Source organism: Numida meleagris, chromosome 3 (assembly GCF_002078875.1).
Source record: "Numida meleagris isolate 19003 breed g44 Domestic line chromosome 3, NumMel1.0, whole genome shotgun sequence".
Classification (NCBI taxonomy): Eukaryota; Metazoa; Chordata; class Aves; order Galliformes; family Numididae; genus Numida; species Numida meleagris.
Genome location: NC_034411.1, coordinates 52132972 through 52158234, shown reverse-complemented (window position 1 = coordinate 52158234; position 25263 = coordinate 52132972). Strand labels below are relative to the sequence as shown.

Genomic DNA, 25263 nt, shown 5'->3' with positions numbered 1-25263 from the left:
CGGCAGCGCCAGGTGGTGACCGTACAGCGGGGACGTGCTGGGGCTGCGGGGCCGCCTGTGAGGGACACGGACAAAGCCGAGGGGCTGCCCCGCGGGGAAGGTGCGCCAGGAGGTGCTGCTGGGGGGTTGGCCTTGGTGGTGGCCCTCAGCACAGTTGCTGGTCCCTGCGTTCAGCTCCGAGGTGCTGTCAGAAGCAGAACACATCTCGCTCCCTTTGGCCCTTCCCCGGCAGGTGTGTGTGCGAGAACGATACAGTGTTGAGCCCCTCAGCTCGCGCTCCGCTCAGCCTAGGTCCCAAATGCACAGCGCGCCTATGGAACAAGAGGCGTTTCGTTGCACTTGCTCGTAAGGATCCGGGCCACACGCGTATGGCAAACGGCAGTAGGAGCTGCGCCTGCTGCTCGGGGGCTATTTTTGCCCCCAGTGTCCGCGCCTGTGTGGCCTCGGAACAGTGTTGCTGTACTGAAAGTGGGAGGAGCGGGGGCGGGGGAAGGACAGAGATGGGAGGGGACACTCCGTCCTTGGTTCAAAAGCAGGGTGGCTGCTTGCACTTAGGACCTCGATCAAACCGTGTTCTTTTCTGTGAGTCTGCAGAGTAATCAGACAAGAAACGTTACAATTTTATAGCTGCAGAAAAGTCTCACAATGCTTCCTGTAGAACAAAACCCGTCTTAGAACTTCATTCTAGAGTCACTGGTGTTGCTGCTATGGTGTTAGCACCTGTGTACTTCTCATCCGGTCCATGGGTTGAGCTGGTGAGTTTGGCAGCTGAAGTCAAACACTTAACCTGGCAGGTGGAATGTGGAAATCTCTGCATTAGGATTAAGCTCAGATTCCTTGAGGTCTGTATTTCATTTGGAGAGAAGCAACTACCATGTTTCATGTCTAGCCAGGGTAATTTCTGAGTTGGGTGTGATACATTGGCTGGCTTCTTGGGATCCACAGCCCTAAACAGTGATTTTGCTGCTGTTTTAAATGGGTGTCTTAAAGCTTGATTTTTTTTTCCTGGAAGGCAAACTACTATCTAGATTTGGCTTTTTTTATCCTTTTGGGCTGCTGAACAGTACTGTCAGTGATATCAGTTGATAGAAATTAATGTCAGACCCCAGTAAGTTAGGATGGACTGTTGTCTTCATTGGCTGTTGAGTTGAATGTGAACCAACTAAAGCTTAAAGCCCATGATTTTGGCTTGAATCTCTTTTATCTTTGTCTCTGTTCTTCTAGCCCTGACAGTTGCTTGAGGATTAAGTGTATTAGGGCTGTCATGTTGTGAAAATAGTGTTTGACAGTACATGATATTTGTTATTTCTGCAAAATTGCGGCCTGCTCTCTGTGGCAAGTTCGTGTGGACTTTTCTGTCAAAGCATACTCATGATTCAGGCTACTTCTGACATGGCCCGAAAGGTCAAGGTGAATATATGGTGCATTCTGAAATGCCTAGAACAGTTATCAACTACAAGTAGCCATTTCCTTAGCTAATAGTTGTCATGTGTTTCTCATAGTTACCAAGGCTTACAGGTGAGAAAAGCTTATGAGTTCCTTATTGTCCTCACTTCTTGCAAATAAGAGAGCAACAAGGAGACTTGAAGAAACTAAATACTGTTTGATTCCTGAGGAGGATACCAGGAGGAATGTTTGGAGGACGTTAGGCACACTTTCAAAATCCTTTGTGTTGGATAAGTCTTGAAAAGCTCTTCCATAAGTTTCAGTTTCCTCAACCATGTGCAGTGTTCCTGTGTCAGTCGTATTCGAAGGCTGTCTAGACAAAGTATCAGCTGTGCCAGTGTCTTGGCAGACGTGTTCCAGGTACAGACTGTACCTCTGCAAGCAGAGGTTTCATATTTGATATCACAGGAACACATAGAAATTCTTTCTATTTCCAGAAACAGTTGACACTTCTTGAGAAAAGTGAGTTTTTTCAACTGTATCTGGAAAATGATGTGGATTTTTTTCACCTGTCCATTTGTAATGGGACATTCCAGTCCAGTCTCAGCACCAGCAGAATCTCTGAGATTTACATAGCTGGCTCCGCAGAGGTTCTGTGTGAAATGATTTACAGTTATCTGCCTGTAATATACTTTTGAATCAAATTATGAAAAACTAGTGGTTTGGACTCTAAAACACAAGACGGAGTAAAATACTCTAAATGCGTGCATTAATCTGAACAGCACTCATACTGTTTATAGAAGTCGAGCATTAATAGGAAACTGTCTAATACAAAGCTAGTCTGTCTCTGTCCATCCATAGTATTTTGGATGTTCATATCTAAATAATATTTTCTTGGATGCTGATATTCCAGCTTAATCTCTCCTGTTTTTGGATTACAAAAGAAAGTCAGCGCTACTGATGGCTTCTTTTAACTGCTGTAATTCTGGTTACTGACTTGGTTTCTTTGCCGTCACTAATGCAGTGGCAACATTCCCTTAAATATCCCTGTCTATTTCCATGTTCTTCTGGTTAATGAAGCAATGTACTGGAGTGAAGAATGTATTGAAAGTGTGTTTTGTTAGTATACTGGTGATGCTGCTTTCTCTTGCTCCTAGTGACCATTCCTCCACCTCAGACTTCCCTGGTGTGTGAATGTGGTAGATGCTTACCTTGCTTATTCAAAAAATGGTCAGAATGTTTGCTTAGTACCCCTGGATTCCAAAACTTCTGAAAAGAGACCAGAATCCCTTTTGTCATTTATAGAACAGGACACAGGTATAAGAAGTAAAGAACTGCTGTCCGAGAGATCAGTTAGTGGGCCCAGCAGATTAAATTATTGAAGTGAACGTTCAGGGCTGCTTCAAAGCTACACATTGCTTTCCCTTCTCCTCACTGTACAAACCAAACTCCAAAGTTAGTTCCTGTGAACTAATCCAGCAAAGAACTGGATTCAGGTGTGATATTCCAAGACAGCTGTCTAAAATCTTTTATATAGCTGCCTTTGTTAGACTCAGGCTCGATATTTGGTGCCTCAGCAGTAGACTGCTTCACTGTTCCCTGCGCTGTTATCTCTAAGTTCTTTGCTGAGCCTCATAGTGGAAGTTGAGGTGAAAAGGATGCCAGTCCAAAGCAATTCTTTGTAACAAGTTTGTCAGCTCTTTAAGTTTTGAAGGAATTTTCCCTACTTGTAGCAGTATTTCTTCAGCTCTGTAGGTGCTTGAAGTAGCTAAATTAAAGGTAACCGGGTCATTCTGCATGCACTGCAATCACATACCTGCATTTATAAATACACATTTGTTGAGGGGTCCTTTGTGTCAACTTTTCTAAAATGGTAGGATCCTTACCGCTGCAAGGATTAAGTTTTGTTACTCTTGGTTCTTTTGTTTTTGTCATGAGAGGAAGCAAAAAATAAACAGATTTTCTATTCCAGAGTGAAGTGGAGCCTTTGGGTACCAAAAGAAGCCCACTTACTTTTGCTTTTTGTGTTTGAATTTGTGTGATAATTAGCAGAAAACTAGCTTAGGGTTAACATAAGTATGTATCTCTTTATTAACAAGGAGTTTCTGGTCTAAATAACTTCTAAGTTTTATTGTGCAATTTCTGGGGAAACTTTATTCCTCAAACAAATGGGAATAAACCAAGATACTATTGCACGTCCATAGGCTTGCATTAACAGAATCCTGTGTGGGGTTTTTAATCATGAGGGCCCTCTGATAGGTTGAACCGTGATAGTTAGAGAGACAAAAGGCAAGAGAAGATTTTTGAAAGCAGGCTGGAGTGTTATGTTTTATGATTATGATTTATGTCCCTGTTTTGAATAACAGAACATAACATGGGCATTCATACCTGTTGATTCAGGGCAGCCTAAGTTGAACAGGAGTTCATTTTGCTCATATCTGGTCATATACTTTTTTTCTTCCTTTGAAAGAAATAGCAAGATGTCTACATACCTACTTCTATACGTTGCCTGGCAGACTGAGTTCTGCAAAACAACTGGTATAAGCTTTGCTATTGGTGCGTATTTTGATAGTACATGTTGCATTTTTCTGTAGGAACAGTAGTTAAGTTCATTAAGTCATCAGAACTTAGTCTGTTTCTTGCCTTTGGAAAATTTTCGAAGGTCACAGTATCACCAATAGCACTAGAAACTAGAATTTCCAGATTTGCCGTTTACCTTTTACTTCTTAGTGCATTAGTTATTAAGTTATATGAGGTAAAGTTATTAGATAAAATAGATAACTGCTTAACAACACATGGCTAAAATTACAGATGATTTGTGGCCCCTCTGAATATAGTCATGTTGATAGGGAATTAGATGACCAGTACATGTCAGTGGCCAGAAGATTCAGAAGTCAGTCTTTTCCCTATGTAAAAATCAGAAGTCAGCTTGATTGCAAACAGGCTATATAGCCATTGCCCAATGTAAAATTAGGCAATTTTGTATTAGCAATAGATGTATTGTTTACCTTACAAAATCACCGTGCCTCCATGTTAGTAATACACTATTACAGTTCTTAGACCCTTACCACTAATATTGATAAAATACAGATTTATGGGTTTGTGCTTCTCTGGCGCTAAACTGAGAAGTCTTGATTGTAGATGGCCTGAAATCATTTCTGAAATGGAATCTCACAATTTAGGTGAGGTAAGATTGATTAGTCAGCCTCCAAGTAATGGTACTTGGGGTAGAGCAGAGTTTAGAAAGTAACATTGGTTTTCTTTGTCATACATTATCCATATAATCAAATACTTTACACATTTCATACTGTTGTCTTATATACTCTGTGTGGTATTATCCTGCATGTATTCACCACATCTGTTAGATATTGTGAGTTCCTCTTGATTTATCGCTGTAAACTCTTAGTTTCTGACATGCACTTCTTGAGCTGCTACAATTTCTGGTTGATGTCTGGAGATCAAAAGGCAGTTTGTGTTCCTGACTGCGTGGCTGGATTCTGTTGAGTGTTGAGCAAGTTTCTTTGCTGGCTGTATGGGATAAACTTGCTGCAACAAAGAGGACAGAAGCAAAAACGTGTTCCACAGCCTATGGAATGTAATTATATGACTCTTCCAGGATTTCCTTTACCGAAATGAATTTCACCTTCTGCTCTTCTCTTACATCATCTGTAAAGTTACCCTGATAGTCACCCGCCTTTGTCAAGCGTTTTATGGCTTCTGCATGAAAAGATTACAGAAATATAAAATGCTATTATGTATTGATCCCAGAGGTAATTCATCACCATGTCAGAGTATCTCAGTGTTTTTACTATGGCCCAGAATACAGTCAGCAATATTTACCAATTTACAGGGAAAGAAACTGAAGGATTGCTTTTTGAGAAAGAACCAGGTGAAACTTCTTAATGGTCCTTGATGTATTTGAGAGAAAAGACGATGATGTGCATAAAGGAACCTTTTAATAAGTGTGTGTTTTAAAGCCTTAGTTTTCCCTCTCAGGCTGTAAACAAGTCAGAGAAACAGTGATGTGTAGTGAGTGCCATTAATGCAGTAGTAAAAATGTAGTACGATCACTTTTTCTTATTCATAGACCATGATTCCCATGTGCACTTGGTAGCACTATTACAAATTGAGTGGAATTGGAGCACTGTATCAAAGAGTTCGGTTTTCACATTACATTAGTATGTCTTTATTTTACAATTGAATGAAAGTGTGTTTGACATTCAGTTGGGGAATTCTTAGGAAAGTTATGTGTGTCTCGAAATATTTATGTTGGCAGGGGAAGGGAGGAGAGTGGAAGAGAGGACAAATTGGGATCACTTACTATGGTGATAGATTTAACTAACGACAGTAATATTATTTTATGACTTGGAGTATGTAAGTGATAGGTCACAGTACTATGTTATAAAACAGTGAAGAGTGTACTGTTTTGCCAGAACTGTTCAAATGATGACAACTTCAAGTAGTTTGTTTAGTAGATTTTCTGTTTCCCTTCGAAAAAAAAATCCTATATACATTGCGTGCAGCTGAAAGATTTTTCTTTATAATTTTATTATAGTGGTAATGATAACTCAGTTATTCTTGCATGTCTTCATATGATGAAGTTCTTAAGTCTTTTAAACAATAATTTTAAACAGCGACAACACATCTAGTGTATCTCAAGAAATTCGTATGCTGGAATCAAAGTTGGGGTTCTGAGCTGTGCTAATTTCTTGTGAATGCAAATCTGTAATAAAATATTTAAATGATATATGCATTTTTGACATTATATTCATGTTGTACTACTGAGGCCAATGAAGCTTATACAAGAAATAAATTTGAGAGGTTGACCTTCTTAAGTTGTACTGAAGACCAATATAACCTATTAAATAATAGTTCAGCTAATATAGAAAATAGCAAACTTTGTGTTTGGAGTTAGAAATGTTTTAAATAAAATCAAATTCTTTTTGAATCTTTGCAGTTAGGTCTGCTTTGTACGAAGGTTGTACGAAGAATTGCATGGTGGAAGTCCATCCAAGTAGTTGTTTGTTATGTTCTTAGGCTGCAGAAAATATATGAAATTGATCACCGTATCTACAAATGGGGAAATGCTCGTGCAGTAAAAGTCTTTTATTATTGGCATGATGGAAAATTCTAATATGTCAGTATGCCACCATGAAACAAAATAGTATAGAATTGTTTGCAGATTTGAACAAAGTAAAATGACAATATAGCAAAACCAAATTGAAAAAATAGGCAATTCCATAATGTATGAAAGATGACATAATGTAGATTTATTACAAGAGATTGCCAAGTGTGCGAACAAAGCAATAAAATAGAAATATCTCAGGTTCCTTTCATTATCCTTAGTAATTTCAGTGCTGAAACTTTCCATATTTAATAATTGGAGTTGTGAGTGCCTGCCTATCCTTATGTGATATTTGGAAAACAGTTTTCTAATTGTGCTAATTTAATATAAAATCTGATGTTGGGTGGAGCTCAGTACATGCAGAGAATCCTTGTCATTTTGACATGGCTAGTGCCACTTACTGTCAGTAAATGTGAAAAAGACCAGTGCCAGTGACAGGCTTGTATTCTTTCTGCAGAGCTGAAGAGTGAAAGAAATATTCCTGTGAAATAAGTTCACAATATACTGGACGTGTGTATGGAAAGCTTCCTTACTTCCTATGAAAGCTTTTTCAACTTTTGCCTTATGTACCTGTGTTTATTTGAATAACTACATTTTCCCCGTATCATATTTTCAAAAGCTTTCAATTTGTTTAATAACAGTAACATAGCCTTCATAGTCTTCATAGTCTTCACAGCCTTACATCCTTTGTTACATTCTTATTACATAAGATGCAACATTTTTTCAACTCGGTGAAATCTACTACAACTGAAAAAAGCATGTTCAGCTTTAGTGGACGGAAAGGTTAACAGCGGCCTGAAAGAGAAAAGGAAAAAATAAAAGGAAGAGGAAGTGAATCTTGCAGCCATTTCAGAGAGGAATAAACTAAAGTAAAACAAAATAACTAAAAACATCTTGGTACGTCTTAAAAACAAGTCCGTCTTCCATTATAAAATGGAGTTACGTGGTTTGAGAATTTCCATCTGCAATTTACCAGTTATCTCAGGGTATTTTACTCTCTCTTGGCATACACTTGGCATTGTTTGTTGTTTTGTGTTGCCTTTTTTTTTCCAATGTACTGCTAAATTTAAGGATTCTTTTGGCTGGAAGCGGGTTAAACACAAGTGAAGCACTGGGAGGAAGTCAAAACCTGACTGTTGTTTGTATGAAGGCTCCTTCTTTCTGGCAGCTTAGGTAAGTCCATGCTATTTTCCCTCTCACGTTCGAAAGAAACATTTGAATGCCTCGTGCTGTGTGCTCTGAACATCTTGTCTTGCCACTGTCCTTCTAAGCATCTTGTTTACAGTAGGATTTTCCAAACAAGTGCTTACCAAAAGTTACAATTATATCAAAATTTCCACTCAAATCTGCATGCAATTGGTATAGCTCAGGTATTTTTGCTACAGGTGTCTGTCAGGTTGGTTGTTTCAGAGTGTTTTAGGACTGCTTACAAGATAGCTTGAAACAAAACTAGTACTACTGTTTTTTTACTAGCTGAATATTAGGTGTCCTGATAAAGTAGAACAGAATGTGCAGGAGAGCAGAATGTCAAATCCCTTGCTAATTCCTCACTAGCTTGTCTTATGAAGCAAAGCACAAGGGGTGGTGTGTTTTTTCAATGAATTAGCTAAAGTGAAACAAATTAAGAGGACTGAAGCTTACCTCCACGAGAGCTGCTAGACACTTCAGACTGTTTTGAGTTGGTTGGGTAAGGACTTAGCAAGGAATTTTAGTTTTATTCTGTTAAGAAGCTCTTGGCTTATTCTTGGTTTTGAGCAGTGCTGTCTGTATCTGTATGTATTTTTAAAACCTGGTTCTTTATGCTCTGTTTGCATATATTTTTTTCAGGTGTCTTGAAGCCTTCTGGCTCTGGCAGCACATAAGTAACAAACTGTTATTTATTATTTTTGCTAGTATTATTAGAATTCAAGTAGCTGTGGGTGTTCCACATGCAGAGCGCAGGTGGCATATGCTCCTAAATGTACTTGTTTCAGATGCAAGAGGAAGAAGAAGAAGCTGCTTTTAATGCTACTGTATACATTGATAAAATGCATGAATGCAAAAGGAGTGTTTTCTCTCCGAGATGCTTAACAAGCTTGTGGCTGAAGTGATGGAAGCATTCATACAGTTGATGTTCAGGCTAGCATCTCTGTGTGATCCTGAGACTCTGCAGTAGGACTCTTGTTCCTCGAGAAGATGCATGTTTTTAGGCCCAACTGACAGTGCAAGTTCAGCTCTGAAGGCTGCCAGTAGGAAAAGTGGGAGGGAAAAGGAAGAGATGACAACACTTTGTACTGGGGTGAACAGGCAAGAGTGTACCATCTGACAAGCCTATTGTTGCGACAAACTGGTATTTAGGTATTTGACTGCCAGTACGAGGATAAAATGAGGGAAGACGAGGTGTGGAGATGCAAAGTGTCTGGTATTTCTCAGCAAAACCAGCATGTGTTAGCTCCCTCAGAGTTCCTCCCTTCCTTGTCTTCACCCGGTTCCTTCCTCCCACACACCCATACCCACCCGTGCACACAGCCTCCTCACTGGCAACACAGTACCACTTCCCTGTGCAGAACTTGTTGGGCTTAGCACTCTTCTGCACAGTGGAGGGTGCCTGCAAAACTTTACCCTTAGCCGGAAGCCATAGGCACTGACAGATGCAGAGGTCCCCATCTGCTGCTCACTTAAGCTTACAAATTGAAACTCCATGCTATGATAACTTTTGTGACCTTAGTTTACTTGTTCTAGCTGTGTTCCAAGAGCTGGGAATTTGCATATGCACTAGACACAATTAGCTGCGTTCCTGCACATCTCAGGAAGTGAGTCCTAAGAATGTGTGAGTCATCAAGGAAACCATGTGGACTTGGGTACAACACTGTACTTGTAAACTGGACGTTCAAGAGGCTGAAAGGAATTTGGGGTATTTGGTGACAGATGTGCACTGGTGTGAATGTTTAACATAATTGTTATTTACTCGTGTGGTACATAATATGAAAATATTAACTTGGGTTTGTAAAAGCTACACTGTGGTCTACTGTGTCTGCGTGCTGTGCACATCTAAGAGTAAACTGTTATTACTGAACTCAGTGCAGATGACCAGTTGATGAACCATCAGTAGAATAGAGTGGTTTGAGGCACCAGATACTGTTAAGTTTCCGAGTGTCAAAAAACTCTAGCTAACAAGGCAGAGCAGACGGCTTTCAGGTCAGCTGTCTCCTGACCTATCAGGGCTAGAAAGGGGTATTTCTGTATTTATTAAGAAGCTAATGATCGTTTCTAATTCCAACACATGATTATAGAAGGTTAGTATTCAAATCCCCTTGGCTCAATGCCAGTATAATTTCAGAAGTTAAACACCTCAAAATTTCCAGAGATAATATTCAATGCTATTAACTCACATGGCATGTCAGGCTAGATTTTGTTTTCTTTTTCTCGTGGTTTGAGGCAGGAGCTACTAAAATGGTGTTACCAAATTAATTGAAAGCTGTCTTGTTGCCCACGAAGTATGAAGTTGTGTTAAAATTATGAGATGTAGTTTATTTAGATGTATTTTAGAAAAGGTTAGAGGGACTTGTTACTGTAGGGATTTGAGCCACTGAGATCTGAGCTTCTTGATTTTGAAATTCAGCCAACAACATAGAAACAAACAAAATGTGAATGTGTTTGAGGGTATACAAGGGATGATTTTGTTCATCCACTGCTGGCTTTTTAAACAAAAGTGCTCCTACTTCCTCCTCTTCCATTTGTGTCCCTTATTACCCAGTCATGCCCCTCAGTTTCACATTGCTGTTGAATATCACTGTATTTTCTGCTCTTTTTATTCCTTATAGGAAGGAACAGCCCTTTATGCATTCCTTCTATTCTCTTCTTACCTCCCACAGCATCCTTGATCTTTCAGTTCTGTATTCTAGTTCCAGTTGCACACCCAGTCCTCTTCCAGCAGCCTCTATTTTCGTGTCTAGTGCTTCTGCTCTTATTCCCACAGTACTCATTATACTCTTTTCCCAACATTCACTGTCCTTTTCCCTTGTGCATTTACTGTCTTACACTGTCCTTTGCATTCTCACCTTGTCCATCCAAATACCTGACCTACTCAGTGTCATTCTCATGTCCTTCTAAAGCACCCTGTATAGACCCATAACAATGAAGAATTAGTCACCTTTTGCCAGAAAGCCTTGATTTCAGTCTATTGATAGCCTTAAAGAAGCTGCATTTGGAATCATGTTGTTACATAAGAATCTTAGCTTTGCTTTTTGTTTTTGAACAAGTTTTTAAGCATCCTTGTTACAGGAAAGAACACCCGTAAGTTTTAAGCATAATGGATCAAGAGCCTAATGTTTATTATGGTGTTAAAATTTTGTCACTTTTTGGTGGTTTGCCATGCAAGCTTTTATGATAGATTCCAATTGAGAAACAGGTCCTTGATAAAAATTAATGTTTCAGTTGAATAATCAAAATGATATAGGGAATTGGACAGTCATTATTTATTCAGGCATTTTACATATTTTTTTTTCCAGTTTATATATTTTAAATGAGCTGTTGAAATTCTTTTAATTGTATTTTATATTCCTTTATAAGTAAGCTCATCTTATAATGGTAATTGTGAGATTTGAAATCTGCTGCATTCAGTGAGATGAACAAAAATATTTTTGAAACATTGCTTAGCTTATCAGCCGTTACAGTTGTTAATAAACTTTTTTTTTTCCTATGAACATATATAAGTACTTATTCTTTGTTTATTTGGCTGGACTGGAAGCGCATACAGACGCACCTCTTGTGATTTAGAATATAGAAGTGGGAAAAGAAGGAAATCTGCATTTCACAGTGTTAACATACTGTTCAAACCAGCATGGAAGAATACTGCTTCTTGTTAGGGGCTGCTGAACCAGGCAGTCTGATAGAGATGACCCTGCCATAGCTCCATGGCCCCCACCCAGTCCAACCAGTAGCAGGGCCAAATATGTGCCCATTAGACACACACAAAAGCTCACATACTTGATACGTATATACATATATATATGTATGCATGAACTGCCACTGAGATCAACACAACACTCAGCACTTGGCTCACATACAAGCACCAACAGCCTGATGCTGTTTCCATTTCGTGTTGATTGGGATGAAGGTCCAGTGGTGGAAAATACATCTAGAGATACAGCGCGAATGCCTGCAGTGTCTGATTGTATTCATTCAGCTGACCTCCTGGCTGGCCCTGCCTGCCTGGGGCCCCAAGGCTGGCAGCCCAACTCCAGTTGTTGGTGCACAGCCCAACTTGCACACTCACCAGTACACACAGGTGCACACTGCAGATTTCCCAGGAGCTGCATGAGATGCTCTTGTCTTCAGGTACCTCATGCACAGACACATATGCACAAGTGGGTGTCTCTGTTGACACCCAGATCCCACAGCCTCTCCGGTGGTGGACTTGGTGCCACTTTGCAGACCTTCTTCTCACGGTTATCCAGCTGAGACTCACAGTTGTTTCAATGCTTGTCTTCCACGCCTCTTCCCTACTCATCCACCAGTCTGGTTTGGTGTTCACAAAGGGTCATGCACTGACTGTCACGTAAGACCTTCACTCGCTCTAGCTGTTGATACCACGGAGGCATGGGCTCCCGTGTCCCAGGGTCTGACTCTGGTTCCTCACACTGGTTTCCCTCTGCACCTTTATGTGTGTATGAACATAAACCTTTTATCACATAACCTAATGGTACTCAGGAGCATGGCATTTCCCTGGAAAATGAATGAACTGACTGAAACAATGCCTGCTACTCATAGATGACCTGTGCGTTTGAATTTATCAACAAAGTGGTTACTTATGGCAGATTTGGATTCTTATGCAGTGCCCAGTAAAGTCCATAGGAATCTTAGTATTATGTCTTGTAAATGTAAGATCAGGTCTCTAAAGTCTATGTTAACAAAAATAAAATTCTGACTGGAGCAAGTGATTTAGATTCAAGAATGCCTTTCAAGATACGTCAGCCAAATAGTCAAGTGATGGCTGAAACAAGGAGCCCTGGAGGGTCTGTAGCCTGCCTGGCTGGCCTCTTTCCTGTGACCAGCACGGGGATGGGCTGCAGGCTAGAGCATTGCTGTGATGGGAGCAGTTTTGTCTTGATGCCACTCATCACTGGGAGTCTTTTGCCCCACCACAGGGCATGCCATTGGAACCAATGCTCATGACAGCCTAGTGAAAAAATGTCACAAAACATCTGATCTTGTAATAGGTATTTTGGCATTACTTGTGGCAGCTATTGGGAAGGTATTCTCTCTGTATTATACACATTTCTTCTCCTTAGTTTGTCTGGGAGGTGATGCTCAGCATCTGCACCCTGCTGCTTTGTTAGAAATAGAAGTTTTCTGTACCTTGCAAGACAAGACACTGACTTATTGATGGGAGATTGGGTTTTTTTTGTTGTTGTTTGTTTTGTTTTTTTGAAGTCTCTTCTGGGATTATAAATTTAGAAAACGTGAATTTACATGGGAAGAAGTCAATCTCACAATTTCTCATGGAAAAAGAGCTTTAGAAAACGTATTTCAAACTCCTGGTCTCAGTGCAGTTGGACTGATCAAGTGCAAACAAAACACTTGATTGTTTTCATTAAGATACTTGGTAAAAATTATATTACAATCAAATCAGTATTTGTGGTGAGAAATTGTTATTCGGTAATATTTTGCCAGCTGTATTCACTGAAAACTGTTTAATCTCTTTGTTTGTATATTAGATTAATCCTGATTACAGGGGATTAGTAAATATTTTGAAGAAGTAATGAAACAATAAGCATGTGGCGCAAACAAAGTCAACTTTTGGCCGGTCTTTCCCTCTGGGACCTGATGTTTTACCTGTTTTGGGTCTTGGACTCAATTAATGTGACTAGATAGGATTTGACAGACAAAGAAGAGCAGCGATGGAGATACAACTGTTGAAGGAGATGTTTATTTGCGCAGCGTACCTGTATCTCAGTGCTTTTTCAGAGGAGGTCTCCTTGGCTGGGTTGTGGTCCAGACACCTTTGAGGCCTGGTTCTGAACCACCCCAGTGTCTGCACCCTTCAGGCTGCTGGCCTTGAGTGTATGTTTTCTGCAGGAGTCTTGGGACAGAGAAGATGCATCCTTGCTATTCAGAATTCCTTAGAGTAAACTGACCTTTTAAAAGGACTCTTTTAAGCCAGGTAGATGGAGATTAGGCATTATGAATCAGACCTGGAACAGCCCCATCTTTTATTAATATAATGTCTCCTGATTTACTGCAGGAAGCCACTGAAATGATTAAGTGTACCAGCAGTCTGCATAAAATGCCTGGGTGACCTCCAAAGCACTATGAGAAATATCAAAGAAAAATTTTAAAACCGGAGTGATCAAGTTATAGAAATTAAAGCCATATCTCATCTTGTTGGAAATGCTGTTAAAATAGGGAGACAGAGAGTGGCTGCAGAGTGGCAAAAGAGCTAGGCACAGCTCTTCCATGGCACCTATAATGAGCAAGTGCTCTTCTCAGAAGGTATCTTTCTGTTGGAGTTTGTTCTGGAGTGTTCTTCTTTAGTGACATTCCAAAAAGAAAGCATAGGTAAATAATATAAACAGGTAAAGAGTGCCTATTCCAAATAACCAGCCTTGTCCATTCACTTTATATAAATTTATTTCCATATGTAGTCTTTATTTCTCCATGGTCAGAGAAGCAATGCACATGTAGATGGAGATATTCTGGTTTCTCTTTAGGACAAAATTAATAAACCCTGCTACAAAGTGTATTGCTAAGAGGAAAATTGCTTTGTGGTGCTGTTTTGTATCTCAAAGCACTCAGGAAGTAGTAGCTAAGCTTCACGATGTCTCTCTGCAGAGACACATCAAATTGGCTGGATATATAATCATTAAAATCCTTCTGGTGTTATGTTAGTTGTATAATCTGAATTTTAAAATGTCGCTAATGTCACGTGGCTCAGGAGGTGCTGTGATGATTATTCCTTTTGGTCTTTGGGTTTTTTTGTAGGATGGGTTGGGGCTGCAGTTACAACCAGCTGTTCAGGCAGCACTGTCCAGATAATCACACCTCACCTCCAGTCTGCCCTGTCACAGCCATTGACTCGCTGCTGCTCCTGCTGATCACAGATGGGAAGTGTGGTGGGATTTGTGGAGAACAAGGTGACTGCCATTAGGTGTGAGTGAAGGACTTCACTCTTCTTATAGGCAGCCGCTACCTGTTGGTAGAGCAGGAGCAACCTGACTCTACTTGGATTCCTATTTTGGCCCCAGCTTCTCTGCTCTCTTTGATAACACCCAAATCCTGCCTTGGCCTTCTCCCTCCTCAGTGTTGCAACAGGTGCAGTCCTCAACTTGCTGCAGAGCGAGAGATGGGAGAGGCGGGGTGCTTGTTTGCGTTGTGGATCTGGGGTAGTATATTTGACAGTATAGGAAGGAGTGTGCTCTGGCCATGCTGCTGAAGAGGAAGAACGGAAGAGAGACAAGTATTTAAATGGCAGAATGTAGGCACAGAGTGGGTAGTTACTGCAGAGAGCATTAAGGATAACTGCAGCACAGAGTTGACCTTCAGGAGAAAAGGAGGCCACAGGCCCGGGAACTGGCCTCTGTACAGAGAGCCAAGTTCAGGGCATCCTCAAAGTTGGCAGCAGCCATAGGGGTTATTGCCATATTTCTGGGCAGAAAGAGGTATACGTGCACTGCATGGCACATGCAGCATAAATCAAGAAATTCTGGGTGATGTTGAATCTGCTGAGTATATACTGTGAGGTTATCCCTGTGTGAGCAGTAGATGTTTATTCAGAAGCATCAGACACTCAGCAGCCTGGACAACATCACGAATCCTCACATTCTGCCTGGAGACAACTTCTAGCTGGAAAGGGGGAAAAATGAATGCACAGTGGATCTAACCAAGGCAGTTAGCATGTAGGTTTACATGGGGGCTTCCACCCACCTGACCTACTTTGTGGAGCACCAGTGGCAGCTTCTTTTCTGAAGTAAACAGCGTGATACCGTCCATGCATGTTTGAGTAGGACGTGTATTTCTTTTGGCTGGAAGAGAGGAAGGTACAGTTGTCAAGCCCAGATGGAGGATTTGAAATATGCATGATCGTGGCAGCTGTGTGTGGGAAGAATGACTTGAAGTGTGTTGAGGAGGAGGAGGCTTGTTTACTGTGTTACTGTTTTCATGTAGCTGCAGAGATGAATGGAGGGAGAAATGAGGAACGCGTTTCATGACCATGGTTTATTGCTTTACTTGTGCTGGACAATTTTTTCTCAAATGTTATTATTCATTATTTGTTTAAAAAATTGTAAAGGGTCAGGGAGTTGCAGTGGAGGAGATTGCAAAAAATGTGTTGTCAATATTTCTTCTGTCCCCAAGCCTCACTAATAATGGCCCTGTTTTCCTGTGCCAGGCCCTTGCACGTGAAGGTTTCTTCTTGAAAGCAGGGCTGAGACTGTTGTATGCATTCTGCAGAGAGGAACATATTTTTCTGGTTGTCTTTTCAATTTTGTGCGTGCCCATATTTATCAGTGTATTTTGGAGTCTGCAGCTAAGTAATACTTGAGCCTCTACGTGACATGCATTTGTGCGCAGGGGCCCTGCTGCACTGCTGCTGCAGCTCCATGGCATTGCTGCTGGCATGTAGGCCGAGGGCCATGCCATGCAGCTCACCAGCTCACCTGGGGGAAATGGAGAGCGGTCATGGGCACACCAGGGAGACCTCCCAGCCATGCACTGCCTACACAGTCTGCCAATTGGTTCCCAGACATCTGCGTTCATGCAGGGGATCGGGATTGGGCTAAGTACATTCCTGTCCCTGCTCATGAACACAGCAACCACTGGTGGCTGCAGCACTGCAGCCTCTGAGGGCTTCCTGGAACAGGGACCCTGCTCTCAAAGCTGACAAGGGGATGGCCCTGTTTGAGGAAAAAAGCAATGCCAGCCATAGCCCAAAGGTTTTGAGAGAGAAAGACAGAATACTTCTGACTGTTCTTGCGACTATATAAGAAAGGAGGACAAAGGTCCAATAAAGAAGTAGTGTGCTGGCTTGCTGAAGTGGAACATGTGTCAAGTTAATTCACAAACTCTTTGGGGTTTTATATTTTTTTTAGATTTATGCTTTCTGTTTACAATTTTCGATCATCTCATTAATTAACACTTTTCTTTGGAGACAGTAAGGATTTATGGCTTACTCTTTTTCATACAAGCATTTTTTCCAAGCATATTTTATAATGAGTACATTTTTCGCATTCCCATCCGAGAGCATGAAATTAATCTTTTCTGAATAATTTCCAAGTATCTCCTTCAGCTGTGTGGCCTAAAAAGGTCTTTAACTTAATTAAAGAAAATTGGTCGAAAAAGAAAGATGCAAAATCTTATACTGGAATATACTAGAATATCAAAAAAGGATCAAGTGAACCCTAGTAACAAGTTTTAGAATCACGGGGCAAGATTTGGTGTCCTTTGCTTCACTATGCTGTAGAGCATGTCTCATACTGTGCCCCCAGCACTGAACACTGCCTTGCACTTGACACCAGGATAAGGTCATGTATCTGCTTCTGTGGGACTGCAGTTAAGCATAGTAGATAGCTTCCAGACACACTTAATTTTGGGAGTAGCTGCCATTTTAGCATCTAATCGTATGACAGCAGCTTTCAAATTTTTATCGTTTGAAAATCTACATCCTAAATGATTTATCTGATTTGAGCTTTAAGCTTAATCAGACCCAGTTCCATGATAAACACCCTTCCTTCCCTCTTTTCTGGCAGATCTGTAAACCAAGCACGTTTCAGATCTTTTCCACTCACCAAGTTAATCAACGTATCTTCTAAAGAACCTCAGCAGCAAAAGGAAGCCATATCAAATTCGTACTTAATGTGACTTTTCCACAGTTTTATTTTGTCTTTCCTCAACTGTGACACAGGTTAACAATGTCAAGAGCCAAAGTTGGTTGTCATCAAATGCTTCATATGACCATTTCTCCCTGGGCTCAAGACTAGGAAATTGCATAAATATCTAAAAGCCAGTTTTTCTGAAGTCATAAAAGTCGTAATATTCACTTTGAATTAATCAAAGTGTAGAACCATCAAAAAGGGAAATTTACAAGCGTTTGTTTCTGTATTGGACAAACACAACATCTTTACAACACTTCAAACAGAAGATGTTGCTGCAAATGGAGTGTGAAAAAATTATCTGCCTAATTAGTAGTAAACAATCATGGCAGCAAAATAATTTTAGGTGTTTATATTCTTGATTAATCATAGACCAAATTTTCTTCTGACAATTTCACTTCGAAAATTATGCTAGCTTTATTGTTCTTTTCTCTTTTGGCTTTGTTAGTGCATTCTTCATCCCATTTTCAGGCCTCTGATTTGCACTCATGTTGTCATTCACGTCTTAGTAAAACGAATGCACATTGTTATCATTTGATGTTGCGAGGGTCTTATCTTCATTTAGTATGTAGACGTAGGTAAGTTTGAACATTCAAGGGAATAGTACATTAGACTGACATGGATGAAGGCTCTTTCTCACATGAAGCAGATGCCAATTAGAAATACATGATTAATCTTTTAAATAGACAAATTGAAACATGAAGCAGACTCTTAGATTTATAGTGCAACCTTTGCAGTAATTGCCAGGGTCTGTAACTGTGCTCTGTTGCCACCTGAAAGTTATTTTTTTCCATGAAAGTCTTACCATGTTGGCATACCTTTATCAGCAGGAGGAAAAGGCGAACGGTGTTTATTCGGGACTGTGTATATTTAAGTATGGCTGTTCAAAGATGTCTTTAAAGGAAGCAGGTATTCAAATCTTGAAAAATCTCTGCCACCTGTCTTCTATCAAGGGCAAAAGGATTATTCAGCGAGTCTAATGCTGTCAGGAGTTTTGACTGTCTTCTCGTTCCAGAATCTTCTGTGCTTTCACATCTCATCACAGGACAATTTGTAAACTGTGTGCTCAGTTTATCTGTAAAATGTGACAATAAAATTAGCTACTGTTGCTTCATTGGAAAATGTCATCAAGTATAACAAACAGTAATTTTCCAGTGCTTTGTACCTTTTATTATTATGTGTAGTAAGTTTCACTTTCAATTTCTTTTGAAGTCTAAACTGTAAATGTTAAAAGGATCTGTACTTTGCTGTAACACTTACCATCTGTAAATTTGTGTCAGAGTTTCTTCCAATAAACCAGAAATGCAATACTGTATAACTGTCCTAAATATATTTTTATCTTAATTTGTAGGATATGGAAGCAGAATGCATATATTTTATCAAATGTTCTGAACATCAATGAAAAAATAAGAACAACAAGCTAAATTTCACATGACAGGGCGTATAAGACTTGGTTATGGACCTTCAGCGTGACTTATCTGAAAATACCTCACATAGGCTTTGCATATTCATTTAATAATAGCAAACATGATTAGAAAAAGTGAGATATTTCAAAAGCTTTGCTGCAATTAAAGTTAGGCACCCACTGGCATCAGTGGAGGAGATAGCTTGAGGAAGACTGCATCTTTGTGAGATCCCACTCAGAATGTGCTACAGAGCTAAAGAGAGGAGGAAATATAACAGAATGTATATTGAGAATGTGCGTAAATGTTGTTTTGAAGTAGCATGTGTGTTAGGATATCTAGATCATGATTTTTGTCAGGGAAAAGGTAGTAGAACCAGTCTCCATGTTCTTGTTCTCTCTTCTAGTTAGATGTGTCTATGCTGACCATGACATAAGTGATTAGGGTGCCATAACAGGCATTAAGATTCAGGGTCCTTTCTCTGTTATTTAATTTTAATGAACAACAATGAAGAATGACAGACTTATTTTGAGGCTAGTCAATTTTTGAAGTGTACATCTCTAAGATGACTGATATCCCAAGACAAAGTGAAGCTTTGATTTCAGCCATTACCAGTAACAAAACGAACTGCTTGACTATACACTCTCATATGTGTCCCTTTCTTGCCTCTCGCATTTTAATTGACAAATGACTCCACAAAGTGAAAAGAAAACATTTCCATCCTAGTTTGTTAGCATCTTGTCTAGACTGTACGCAGATGCCAAAAACCTATAGAAATTCAAGTCCTTAGAACATTCCCTGGGTTGATAAGTCCTTTCGTGATATGCCATTATGTGTTGGAAAGGCTAGCTGTAAGACTTTCATGTGCTTTTTCAAAAAAATACGAGTGCTGCATTTCACCTGCAAGTTGTCTTACAGATAATTAAGTGACAAATTTCCTATGGATACTTAAGTGACTTTTCTTAATCAGTGAATGCTTAATCTTGGTAAAAGTTGAGCTGATATCAGTTTGCTGCTGGCACCAGGGCTTAGAAAGATACAGAATCACATACCATTATGAAGACCTCAGCAAAGAATGTATAGCATCACCTTAATGTGAACCAGAAGTTGGACACAGGATATAAGAATTCCTTTTAAGACTGGAAAATAGTGGAGTATAAAATTATATGTGAAAGACAAAGTGATTGGTTTAAATGTCTTTTGGTTTCATGGAGATAGAACAGATTTTGGACAGGCACCAGAGAGGTAAGAGATCAATTTGTGATTATATTTGAAAAATGAAACAGCAGCTTTAAAAGGCAGTACAGGTATGTAACTGTGTGAACAGTCAGAGAACATACTGACCTGTTTGACAAGCAAATGGCAACAGAACAGCCAGCTACTTGTCTTTACTCTGAGTGTCAGTGACAGAAACATGCTGAAACAAGTAAAATTGCTTGTCTTTAATCTGATGGGTGAATTGAGCCTAGCAGTCTTTGCTGCCATTGTAATCGCAGAATGATCTTTGGTTTTGTTATTGTTTCTGTATAAATATACAAAATGGTGATCAGATGCTACCTGGTACATATTAGTCAGTAATAGTCCATTATACAAATTTTAGCTCAAATCCTCAGTTGATGCGAGTCCCCTGCTTTTTTTCCCCCAAATGGAGTAATGTTTAATGTTCTTCACCAGCAGGCAGACGCTTGAGCAAGACCAAGTACTATTGCTGCAGTGTCTGTACAAGTGTCGTCATATGAAGTTTAAACCAGTAATGACTGTAGGAAGTCAGTAAATAGTGCAGAAACTTCAGAATTGTTAAAGATGCCATGATCAGATATGATCATTCAAGACATGTATCTGTGTTTTTCTAACAGAGAAGAAATTGCACAGTCCTTGACATGACTAAAGACTTTCCCTGATGAGCGTCCAAATTTGATGCAATCGTAGAATCGTTCAGGTTGGAGAGGAACCCAGGTCATCTAGTCCAACTCCTTCTTCAGGTCATATTTGACACTTACCCGGGTTTCCTAAGGTGTTGTCAAGCTGGATGCTGACTTAACAGGATGAAAACCTCCATTTTCAATATGTTAATACTCTTCTACAATTACACATCCATCTCCTTCTGTTGTACTTTAGAACTGCTCTATCATGTTACCTGTTAAAAATATCAGTGGCATGCATGCTCATGATCTGTCATCTATCCTGGTAGTATATTTTTTGATTAATTTATGTGCATGAAGCTTGGACACATCCAAGCTTCTCAGTAGTTCTTACAACATCTAGATAGTGTTTGTGCTACTGAGGATTTTAAGAGGAGCCATACCGCAGAGATACTGAAAATAATGCTAAAGTAACAGATTTTGCCTTTTTTTTCTTTGTCAATGGTAGTCTTCTCTGCAGATACAGAGATTAGATTTGTTTAGTTCGAAGAAAACTTTTTATTTTTCTTTAACTGGGAGTTGAAATGTAGGAAAGCTGATTTTCTTTCTCTTCATCTGCAAGTAACAATGGGATGTGGGAAGATAAGATCTGCTCATTCTAAAATCTTTTAGGCCATGATGAAAAGAGAAATAAGTCTGGTTTTATTTACTACAGAAAACATTTCATTTGTTGAGTATGTCAAATTTAAATACACAGTGTGTTGTTATAAGCTTTTCTTTGCACATGCAACACATTTAGAGTTCATTGATTTAGTTAATACAGTTCAAAATTCTGCTTGGATCAATTTTCATGTATTCCAGTTTCCTTCCAAATCCGGCTTGTCACCAGTCATGTTAGTGTCTATGAGAAATGCACCATTTTATTCACCATTTTCTAGAGTAATAAAAAACAAGGAATATAGCAAAAATATGCTTCGATTTCTTTAGAGGGAAGTGCTTGCCATTCTGTTACTTGGTTTTGGCCTTTACAAGGCTGGAATACTACAGAGTCCTTTTTTTCTGTCTGTGATTGACTAGGAGGTTGCATCGAGTGTGTCATTTTTTGTAATACCTAAGTGGCAACAATGCCTCATGCCTTATTTCTCTGCAGTGCTCTTCAGCAGGGGCTTTATCCAGGGAATGGGAAGTTGTGCAGAATGTAGCAGTCTGTTTCCAAAGCACTTCTTGCCACAAAGAAATTTCCTTTTGTTTTTGTTTTGTCCAGCTACAGTAGCTTTTCCTGTAGTTTTTTTTTCTCTTTTTCTTTTCAGAATAATTTAAACTGCTGGTTTGAATTACAAAGGAATAAATGGCTTCAGGTTTGCCTACTTTGCTGGATTTTTTTGCTCCTTCTGTGCTATTATGCAGACACTGTAGTTAACAAATACACTATTCCTGCTTTGTTATGAAATGGCCACGAACAGGGAATTTCTTAGTCTTGAATCTCACTCCTCTCTCTGATGTGAATATATGCGTTGATCTGTAAGGAAAATCTAATAAATAGAGCTTTAAGAAAGATTATTATGACGAAGAATGAAGATATTAACAATATAGAAGCACATTTTATAGTTTCTGAGGACTGAACTGGTTTGTTTTTTCTAAGTATAGCTAACACTTGGTCCCTGATCTATGATTTTCTGTTGTGTTTTAAAAATCTCTAGCTCAATAGACGTTTTACAGTATACAATTAATTTACATTGCCGGGTCATGTACACTGAAACCATTAACTAGGCTGGTTTATGGTAGTTCCACATAATTTGCCCTTTTTGTGCAACATTTAGAATAATGTATATAAAAGAGAGAGGAAAGTAGGTCATCTCTTTGATCCCTTAGCAGATTCCAGTTTCGCTAGAAGAAGAGGTGGTAAAGGTATGATAATACCAAAGAGAATGTCCCCATCTGAAGCTGACCACCCCCATCTGAAGCTGACCACCCTTGCATCTAGAGCAAAATTAAATACAAATTGTGTAAATTCTTTGAACTGAAGACAAAGCTAGAATGAAGCATGTGAGATCCTTTCTGATTCTTGCTCTGCTTTCTTGAGAAACCCTGTCAAAAGCCTCTCTAATGCACTCTCCATCTAAAGTCTGAAAACATGGGAAATATGAACTCTTAAAAAACCCCACAAAATATGAACGAGGAGAATGTCAGTAGAGAGATGGTTTTATACTGTAATAACGCCATGATACCCAAACTGATTGTTTTTTTTAAGCTAAAGACACTATATGGAAATCAGTATGTGATAGTTTACCTTTTAGCATCCATGATTGAAAAAACGGGGTTAAAATATGTGGCTTTCCTTTCTGCTGTTGCTTTTTTGTTCTTGCTTTTCAAGTTGACTATGTAGCAATGTGCTCATCTTTGCATGGATACAAATATTATAACTATAGAGATGAAATACCTAGTTTATAGTTTTATATTAATGATAATCATACTGCATTGTTATACTATATCATATTTTGCTCTTAAATTAAATGTATGTTTTGTCAAAATCCATGCCTGGATCAAAGCTGCCCATGTAAAAGAAATCCTGTCCTGCAGCAACAGAATGTGCTTTCACTTTAATCGATGCATGTGTGCAGGTTAACAATTGGGTGTCAAGCCTTTTATAAATCAAAGCAGCATTTAATTTATATTTTCCTCCAAAAAAAAAAAACCAAACTGTGGTATTTTAATGTGGAGCCAATGCATATTTTCTGGGTTATTGTTTTGTTTCGGTCCTCTCCTCTCAAAAGACAGTGCTTTCCAACCTATATTAGATTTGCTGTATTTGTTGTAGATTTTATTACAGTTTTTTTAATGGGTTTATTTACCCATATTAACCCACTTAAATGCCGTTAGTTTTCTAACTTGGATGTCTTGGAAGCAGATATAAGCAATGCCTTCACTAAAGTAAATAAAATTATATGGGCCTCATAAAAACAGTTACTGTGCTGTAACTGTTACTAGTAAAGTAAGTACTTTGCTCCTTGAAATGTAATGCTAATTTCGATCCTCCTGTGGACGTACATGCTCCCTACATACATGAAGAAAACAATTTCTCATTCAACTGGTTCCTGTAGAGTAAGTTAACACCTTCACTTTACTGAGCATACGTCAGCATGGTTACCACAAGAGACCACTGTCAAGCGGTATCTTATTAGAAGAAATGTCACAGCTACATTTTCTGGTAAAGTATTGCTCTTGCAAAGTTGGCATCAGATCTAGTAACTAAGTACAGTTAGCAAACAGAGCAATTAACAAATATAATTTATATAATCTAGATAATCATATCACAATTTTATCCATTGTCAAAACATTTGTGAAGTAGATAGAAGGCACTGCTTGAACTATGATGGAGAGGACCTTTGAAGTCAAAAGGCTAAGCACCCACCCAGTTTGTAACTCACTGAGACACAATACGTTATCTGTTTTGACAGCCTTCGTGGTTAAGTAGGCTGGCTCTTGCAGTACCTAACTATGTTTATAATTAGAATTGGAGAAGTCAAAGAGTCTGGTCTTGACAGCAGCATAATACAGAGCTTTGGATGTGGCCAGAGCTCACCCATGCCTCCTTCCTTAAGGGTAATGGGAAGAAAAAAAGGTAAATTGATTGAGTCAAGAGGAACTTGAAGACATCTCTGATATGTGTGTTGCTTGTGGTTTCAGGAATACCCTAAGAAATGTGATATACAAGTTGTGCAGTGAGACCAAGAAGTTTTCCCCTAGGCAAAGCATTTTAAAAGCAAAATAGTAGTCTGAACATTCACAGAGAGCTATACTAGAAGAGTGTCTCTGTCCAGTTTGCACGTTCTGTGGAGAAGGAGGATGAGACAGAAGGAAGTTGTCCTGATTTCTGGTTTCTATTTCTTGCTCCAGATGAAGTTAAAGCATTTTAGCAATTATATTTTCCATATGGACTGTGAACAAATGACTGGGACCCCAGCATAAGCCACAAAGACATCTGTGGGCTCTGTCTTACACTGGCATACTTTAGCAGGAGGGATGAGCATTCTAGACTCTGGCATGGTCACTAATGTATGTCTTTCTGAATTAGGAATTATTATTTAGGCTCATTTTGGGTTGAAATGAGTGTAGAAGGAGCATCTCTTAGGATGTACTGTACTTTTAGTGTTGCATAAAAGTTGATACCAACAGCACCGGAATCTAGCTGGAAGCTAGCATTGCCGGACATATGAGGGAAGGGATTGTCCCACTCTGCTCTGTGCTGTTCAGCCTCACCTCGAGCACTGGGTGCAGGTTTAGGGCACAACAATATAATAAGGACATATAACTATCAGAGAGTGTCCCATGAGGGATATGAAGATGATGAAGGTCTGGAGCATAAGATGTATGAGGAGCAGCTGAGGTCCCTGAGTTTGTTCATCCCAGAGCAGAGGAGGCTGAGGGGAGGCCTCATGGCAGCCTACAGCTCCTCATGGGAGGAGTGGACAAGGCAGTGCTAAGCTCTGCTCTCTGGTGACAGCAACAGGACCCAAGGGAACAGAAAGGAGCTGTATCAGGGGACGGTCAGGTTGGGTGTTAGGAAAAGGTTCTTCACCAGAGGGTGATGGGCATGGAACAAGCTGCCCAGGGCAGTGAGCATGGCCCCAAGCTGACAG

At 39.6% G+C, this 25263-nt stretch overlaps 1 protein-coding gene across 3 annotated transcripts in view; it reads left to right on the top strand.

The window, feature by feature from the left end:
• AIG1 (androgen induced 1) overlaps positions 1–25263 on the top strand; it is a 143254-nt gene that overhangs the window by 377 nt on the left and 117614 nt on the right. The gene's annotated exons all lie outside the window — the stretch shown is intronic.